General features: G+C 39.3%; 1 pseudogene; it reads right to left on the minus strand.

The window, feature by feature from the left end:
* Positions 1–5,934: 5,934 nt before the first annotated feature.
* On the minus strand, positions 5,935–8,278 carry LOC121443668 (annotated as a pseudogene).
* Between the last annotated feature and the right edge of the window lie 302 nt (positions 8,279–8,580).

Raw genomic sequence — 8,580 nt, forward strand, 5'->3', positions numbered from 1 at the left:
CCAGAAATACAATTAAGCTATTGGCCAAACAGTTTTGAAAATAATATGGTTTTTGTGTGACTATTTTGGGGCTGAGCAACCATGAATAAACAAGTAGTCTCCTACTATAGAAAAGAATACTCCAGAGGACATAAGGTTATTGAATGGAAATACCAGCACCAAGGATTAGATACTGCCCAAAGAGTAGTTGACCAGGAAAGCTCCTGAGACCATAAAAACAGTTATTGATACTGTTGTTGGTTGCATGTCAGAACTAGACTATATGACCCTATTGCTGAAGACCATGCTTTATCTGTGGGACATGGAGAAACTAAGCTGGGATTTAATTTGAAAGCACTCATCTGATGGATGGTCACAATAGTAACATAGTGCTATGCAGGCTTCTGGTAGAAAACTGTCACTACCATTTCTGTTCAGCTTGCATGCTTAAACACTGGCATACCAGGCCAGGTGTGTAAGCACTGGGAAGTGGTAACTGAGCAGTCATGGGTAAGACCAACAGCCTTCTGATTGAATTTAATGTTTGCTCCACAAAATTTAGTTCACATTTATGTGGGGAGAGCACAGTACACTGTGAGTGGGACACTTCCTGGGCTGGTGGTCTTGGCTTGTATTAGAAAATCAATTAGAATGGCATAAGCAAGCCACTAAGCTACTACATAGTTCTATTTTCTCTGCATTAGTTCCTGTCACAAGGTTCCTGTTTGAGGTTCTGCCCTGATTTCCTTTAAGGATGCACTGTGATGTATAAAAGTGCACTAAATAAATACTTTTCTCACCAACTTGCTCTTGGTCTTGATGTTTCATTATAGCAATACAACCCTAAAACAGCAAGTGACTGTTGTGTCATGGTGGATTAATTCTTAGCCATAATTGAACATCTAGAGCTACCTCTCCCATGGTTCAGAGATCATTTTAGAAGAGGGGAAAGGAAACTGTAAGAGTCGGAGGAAAGGGTAGAATATAGTGCAGCAATTTCTTCTGAAATAGAAATATTCCCTCTAGCAGGAAAGGACATTAAAACAGCAGGTAAAGAATTCTAAACAGCATCAGGAAGTCCTTGAAACTGATCAGATTCACTAAGCCTCTCTTTCCTAAGATTAAACAACAAAAGGCTACTACAAAACATTCTCAGACAAGACAAACATCAAAGAAGACTCAGACACAAGGTCTGCTACCGGGAGGAAGCAAAAAACAGTCGAGTTACCTGGAAGAGGCTTGAATCAACTGAGTTGCATGAATAGAACACTCCAAACAGTTGCAATGAATGATGACTGTGCAAGGTGCTCCAGGTTTTCAGATTTTGTTAGCTGCCACCTCTGCTAGGGTGACCTTTGGTGATACAGTAAGTAGTCTTTGGGTCATTTTGCTCCTGTAAGACTTCACCCATATTACTGTATGCAACCCAAATAAAATTCATTGGCTCACCAAGTTGGACTTCAGTGGTAGCTGTACTTTGGTCTGCCATGGGTTTCCTATTTGAGGTGACTAGACATGTATATTGCATTTCCCAACAAAAAGTTTTGTAACACAATAGCATTATACTATAGCTATAGGTGTGTGGGGGGCAAGAAGTGGAATACAGTGGTTTAAATGAAAAGTATCCCACCATTGGTCCAAGTATTTGAATTGACACATGGTTGGTGGCACTGTATGGGAAGATTATGGAATCTTTACAAGGTAAAGCCTTGCTATAGGAAGCACATTTGAGGGTTGGCTTAGAAACTTTATAAATTCTCTTTACTTCCAATGTGCGCGCTCTCTCTCTCCCTTCTCCTTCCCCGACTGTAGTGAAAGCTTTAATCACCAGGTTTTTGCTCTGTCCATCTGCTGTCATGCTTTCCCCAACATTTATGGGCTCTTTCTTCAGGACCCAGAAGATGAAAAGAACAATTTCATCTACTAGTTGATTTTTTAAAAATATTCATTTTTATTTTATATATATGGGCATTTTATTTGTATGTATGTCTGTATACCACATGCATGAAATGGCAACGGAAGCCGGAAAAAGACAACATGTCTAATAGAACTGTACTTATACATGTTCCTTAACTGCCATGTGGATGCTAGTAATTAAATCCAGGTTTATGGAAGATCAACCAGTGATTCAAATTCTTAGCCATCTATCTGGCCTTTATAAATTGAATTGTAGTCATTTTTTTTATGACCACAAAAATGTTACCCATACATTTTTTTATTTTGTTATATGGAGCTCACAGTTAAGAGAATATATATGATCCTCAGAAGAGACTCTGTCATTTTACTTTTGAGCAATGTTTAAAATATTAAAGACTATGGATTATTTTATAGCTAGTCTTAATATATTTTGTTAAGGTTTATTTGTGGCTTTCACATCATGTGTCTTGATTCCATTCATCTCCTCATCCTTTTGCATCCACCCTCTGTCCTTGAAACTTCCTCTCTTGAATAAAATTTAAGAGGTAATAAAGAGGGGGGAGAGAGAGAGAATAAAATCTCACAATGGTAGTATAACACAGAAAGTCACACAGTATACCCTTTAGTCTCTATATCTTTAGTTGCAAGTGATTATAGCAAAGAGTCATTGGTTTGGTTCATGGCCTCTGGTTTCAGCTACACCATAGATACTGGGACCTTATTGAGACTTTTCTTGGATTTCCTGTTGTTGCTCTGTGTCATGGAGACCCTGCAGCTTTGGATCTTCAGGAATGGTATCTTCATGTGCTCCAGCAGATCATAGGTAGAATAGATGATGGGGTAGGCCAAACTCATAGCCCTGGTTGTGGGCCTGGGTGGCTGCACTGTTAGTTAGTCTCCCTGTGTTGTCCTGGTTTGTTTGCCCTATGCAGCAAGGAGCAAGGGATGGGTTCTGTTCTTCTCTCAGACCGTCAAGGCCATCTTACTCAAACCTACACCACTAGGGCCAGGTCATCTTGCTAATACCAACACCAATAGGGCCACATCTATTAAGTTGCCCAGGTGAGTTTCAGGAGCCACTCTCAGGAGTGATTCATCTAGAGTGGGGAGGACCAACTATCCCACTCTCTCATGATCTCAGGGTCAGCTTTCCCAAGTGTCACAGGTGGTGAGGGATAGGGGGATCTCTCTTACATCCACAGTACAATATGGCAGATGAGGGATGACACTAGTTTTACCTCACTCAAGTTCTTGGGGTGAGCCATTCATCTGCATCCTCTACAACAAGGTTACCTCCACTGTGCTTCCTTAACAAGGTGAAGGGCCGGTTTTCCTGAGTGCTGTAGCTGAGAAAGGGGACAGACAGCTCCTTTGCATGCAGCAGACGAGTCACAAAGGGCAAGGAGCAGGGGACATCTTTCCCTTACCGATGCTGCCACGTGCCAGACAAGCAAGTCATTGGGACAGCTCTTCCACACTCAAGCCCTTGGTGCCAGCCCACCTTCATCCCTACTGTGCTACCCAGGCAAGGTACAGGGTATGCTCCCCCAAGTGCTGCAGCTAGTAAGGGGGCAGAGCCAGTACTTAGTAGTCTTGTAGACAGTGAGGGGCAAGGCCAACTATGCACTGCCCTATACTCTAGGCCTTCAGTGGTATCAGGAGCCACAGATATCAACACAGATCACAGCTACAGGATGGACACAGAAACAGATATGGGTCTTGGCAGCATCCCAGGCCCAGAAATCAACTTGGTCCCAGGGAGCAAGCAATCCACCCACCTCAGCACATTCCCCACAGACTTCAGCTCTTCAGATCTGCCTCTCTCTGCACAGTACATGAACCAATCTCCGTTTCTCTCTCTCTCTCTCTCTCTCTCTCTCTCTCTCTCTCTCTCTCTCTCTCTCTCTCTCTCTCTCTCTCTCTGTCTCTCTCTCTCATAACACAATATATTTGTTTGCCATAATAATGACCAAATGTCTGACTCATGTTTTCTCCTTGGTGTCCAGAGAAGGCTGCCCTGGGTTGCCTTTTTTTTGCTCAGTCTTAATGGGAATGGTCAGAGGACATGTTTTCTCCTCTGTACTGGGGCAGGCTTCCCCAGGCATGCATGTGTGTTGGACTGAATACATTTTGCAATATGAAATGGCCATGAGACTTTTGGGATGAGATGTAAAATGTTAGGACTTAAAAAATATATAATTGTTTGTTACATAGCAATAAGGTCAATTAGTGATAGTTAATAACAAAATCTATACTTAGGACACAAAATTTTTGGCATATTTATGAGGCAGTTAAAGACTGGAATAATTGAGATTGAAAGACAACTTGAATGTGTGTGACACTGTACAATGGGCTGATGTCCTACACTAAATTAAAAGAGATATTGAGGTAAGAATCAGGATGCATCTAGTGGTTTGTAGATTGTGGGTACAAGGTGACATACTGCTTTCAACTCTTCCCACCATTGAATTGTCTACTCCTATACCTTTCCCACTAGGATGGAATGTATTCCCTCACGCTGAAGACAAAATTAAAATTTCCCCTGTTAAGTTGTTTTTATTAGTTACTTTGTTTCAGCAACTAGAGAGAAATATTTATATCCTAATATGTACCTACCACTCTGGGGAAAAGGACAAAGCTTCATTAATGAAAGAAAAAATAATTTTAATAATCTGGATATTAGATGCATCCTGTTGTAATACCTGGAGGACCTGTAGAATGCACATTAGGAATAGAATTGTGTTGATACTGATACTTGATATTTCTTTTTTATTTACTTTTTAAAGACTTATTTATTTATTTATTATTTATTAAAGATTTCTGCCTCCTCCACACCACTGCCTCCCATATCCCTCCCCCTCCCCCAATCAATCCCACCCCCCAACTGCCCGAAGAGCAATCAGGGTTCCCTGCCCTGTGGGAAGTCCAAGGAACCCCCACCTCCATCCAGGTCTAGTAAGGTGAGCATCCAAACTGCCTAGGCTCCCACAAAGCCAGTACGTGCAGTAGGATCAAAAACCCATTGCCATTGTTCTTGAATTCTCAGTAGTCCTCATTGTCTGCTATGTTCAGCAAATGACTTCTTAAATTTTGCATACAAATGGACGGAAATAGAAAACACTATCGTGAGTGAGGTAAGCCAGACCCAAAAAGAGGAACATGGGATGTTATCACTCATATTTGGCCATAAATAAAGGACATTGAGCCTATAGTTCGTGATCCTAGAGAAGCTACATAAGAAGGTGAACCCAAAGAAAAACATATAGGCATCCTCCTGAATATTAACCTTCATCAGGCGATGAAAGGAGACTGAGACAGAGACCCACATTGGAACACCGGACTGAAATCTCAAGTTCCAAATCAGGAGCAGATGGAGAGAGAGCACAAGCAAGGAACTCAGGACCGCAAGGGGTACACCCTCACATTGAGACAATGGGGATGTGCTATCGGGAACTCACCAAGGCCAGCTGGCCCGGGGTCTGAAAAAGCATGTGATATTTCTTATCTAAAAAGAAGTACATTCACAACAGCTCATCTAGGATAAAACTTAACATTTTATTCATGAACATATGCACTTAATTGTGCTGAATGTTGTTTCTCATATTATTCATAAAGTTGAAGTTCAGCCAAGGCTTCACAGAAATGTAAAATCTCAGTTTGTTTTTAATATTGACTATTACATAAAAATGTTTCTTTCATAAAACTTCAACTTATAGACAAAATGCCATTACTAAACTCTTTTTAAAAATAAGCTTTACAATAAAACTTTTGTAGTTGTTCGTAACATAAAGACCTGAGTGAAAATTGTATTAGTTTATCAAACTTTTTCCCCTCCCAAACTATGCTGCCAAAATAAGATGTTATCACTCAATGGTAAATTTTCTTCATATAAAACTGAGGCCTATTATTTATCCTATTAGCTATATATTTTACCATATTCAAATGTCCATAAGAGAAAGATTTTTTAAAATTATATTTCTCAGCTTGTGATAGTTATTAAAACTTATTTGAATCAAAAGTTGAGGGCCTCATCTTATTTTATGAACCTAGATTAGGTCTTTTTGGGGGAGGTTCTTCTTTTTCCTCTTCATCATCCTGATGATCATCACTGTCGTCGTCATCTTCATCATCTGAGTAGTCCACTAAAGAAATCCTCTTGCGACAGTGTGATGGACTACTCATTCCTCTATCAGAAGCCTCAGATTGAGATGAACAGTCAAATTCAAACAAATTTTCTTCTGACTGTTCTACTTCTTCTTCACTTGTCTCTTTCATTTGCATAAATGTGTCACAAGAACTTTGCAAGTCCCCTCCCAATGGCACAACAGCTCCAGTATTTACTCTAGGACACATTTCTTCCTTGACATCCACCTCCACAACTTTCATATGCTTGAAGTGTAATTTATCGTATATCATGTCATGTAAATTTCTTTTTACTTTATTTTCTTGTTCCTTCTGTTCTTCATATTTAAATCTCAATCCTTTAAATGTCTGGACATACTCAATTGAATCAAAAGCCATATAAAATTTTTCCACAATGTTTGTAATAAGAGACTTGATGTTTTCCACTCTTATAAATTCAAATAGTTCAATAATAGCTGAGTTTAGCATATTATATCGTCTTCCATTACGAAGTAAAGAACTTATAACAGGTTTAAAAAGATTTTTCCTCACTATGTAAAGATTATAAATTTCATCTTTAAGGCCAATCATCTGTCTCATCAGCCTGAGAGCAGACAAAACCAGAAGAGTGTGCTTTGAATGCATCAACACCAGGACTCTGCTGAGCAAGTTGTTTTTCAAAATATAGTTTTTAATATAAATTGTGTGGTGCTTAACACAAAAGCTGAGCATTTCTAAAACTACTCCAAGCAATTGTACATTTTGGTCAATATCAGAATAGATGTTGACTGTGTTATCATCACCATCATTTTGTCCTGTGATAGACAAAATTGGTCCTGCTAAGTTATCCATGCAATGTGTATAGAACAAATTCATAAATTTACTTCTTTCAGATGCATTAGCTGTTATACACATGTTTTCTTGATCAAGAAGAATACGGAGAACCGCTGTCAAACTTAAAACACGAGAAGATTCAGGATCAGGATCACAGATGATTTGTTTGATCATTATATTGATGAGAAGGTCATCCTTATTTTCACTGTTTTGAGCTTCATCCACTGCATACACTCGGACTATTTGTGGATTATATTCTACTAGATAAGTAAATATATCTACAGCAGCTACTTTTATTTGATGGTCTTGCATACATACTGAAACTTTCAGAGCCCTCATGATTCCAAGCTTTATCACTGTTTTCAATAATGCCTCTTTCTCTAGAACTTTTAAGGTCATGGCAAATTCACAGAATTCCTTAAGGAAAAATAACAATTCACACCGTCTTTCATCACCTACACTGTTATCTTCTAAGTGGGCAAAAATTTCAAGCAAAAACGTTTCATCTTCCTGCAGTATGGTAACTATTTCTATTTTGTTGGAAAAAATGGAAGCTGTAAGATCAGAAAGACGATTCTCATGAAATTTGGATGGTATAGGTAGTAGAATGTCACGGATATATTGCATTTTGTAGGTCTGGTGTATTTTTTGCCTAAGTTTGGAGTGTGTTATTGGCATAACTTCCTTAAATTTTGCATTTTCAGCCAAGAATTTCCTGTGCCGATATGGCTTATCCAAACTAGGGTCGTACTCAAGGCATCCTATTACATCCATGATACATTCATCAGAAAACATGGTATTAAACAAATGTGCATCATTGAAAAAGAAGAGTCCTTTAATAATGATATATAAAAAAATGTAAGCTTTCCACGTTCTTTTGATCTTCGCAAGTGTGGAACACCCGAAGCAATTTTTTAATGTATTCTAATTTTCCTAAAAGCAGTGCCAGGCATTTCTTGTGGCTTGGAGATTCTTTCACAATAATAAGCAAATCTGCAATGGTTTCAAGCATATTGCATTCAGAGGTGGGTTCCTCGAACAGATACTGGAATTGGGGCAGTTCATGAAAATTGGTTAAGTTAACTGCAAGGTCTTGCGATGTTTGTACATTTGGATCTTTATGTTGAACTTGGCAGATATCTTCCCAGATACTTTGACAACACTCTGGGTCTGGGAAATATATTGTCATAGTGCTGTTATTAGCTTCAGGCCAACTAATTAAATGCTTGTATTGTTTCTTATAGGGCACATCTGGATGTATTGTGTACTCTAATAGCAGAGAGCCATCGGACTCTGAGTGAATGAGCAGGCACACACCCTGAAGCCGTTCGATGTATTTGGTGGAAATTTGTCCTCTGCCTATTTGTTTCCATTGCTCATCTACCTTCATGACATAGACTTTTACAATAGGAAGTCTGTTGCTCATGCGGATTTGTGACCTTGTCTTGCTAGACCACATTTTTGTGCAGACCTCAGCTTAGATACTCTGGTACAAGAACGTTGCCAAGGTCGCAATTCTGAAAAATAATAATACAGCAGATTAGTGGGGGTTAAAAGAATGATAGTGGCTAAGAGAGGATATAAGGTCATTAGAATTACCGGGGAAGAAGGCGATGATACTTGTCAATCCTCCGTTACAGAACTATCCCCGACAAATCTCTGTCCTTTGCACTTGCGTCTCCGAGCCTGCCTTAGTTCTGGAAAGAATCTTGTGATTCAACTAAGGTT

Source organism: Microtus oregoni, unplaced genomic scaffold (assembly GCF_018167655.1).
Source record: "Microtus oregoni isolate MIOR12 unplaced genomic scaffold, Mior012 000111F_ref0000342, whole genome shotgun sequence".
Taxonomy (NCBI): domain Eukaryota; kingdom Metazoa; phylum Chordata; class Mammalia; order Rodentia; family Cricetidae; genus Microtus; species Microtus oregoni.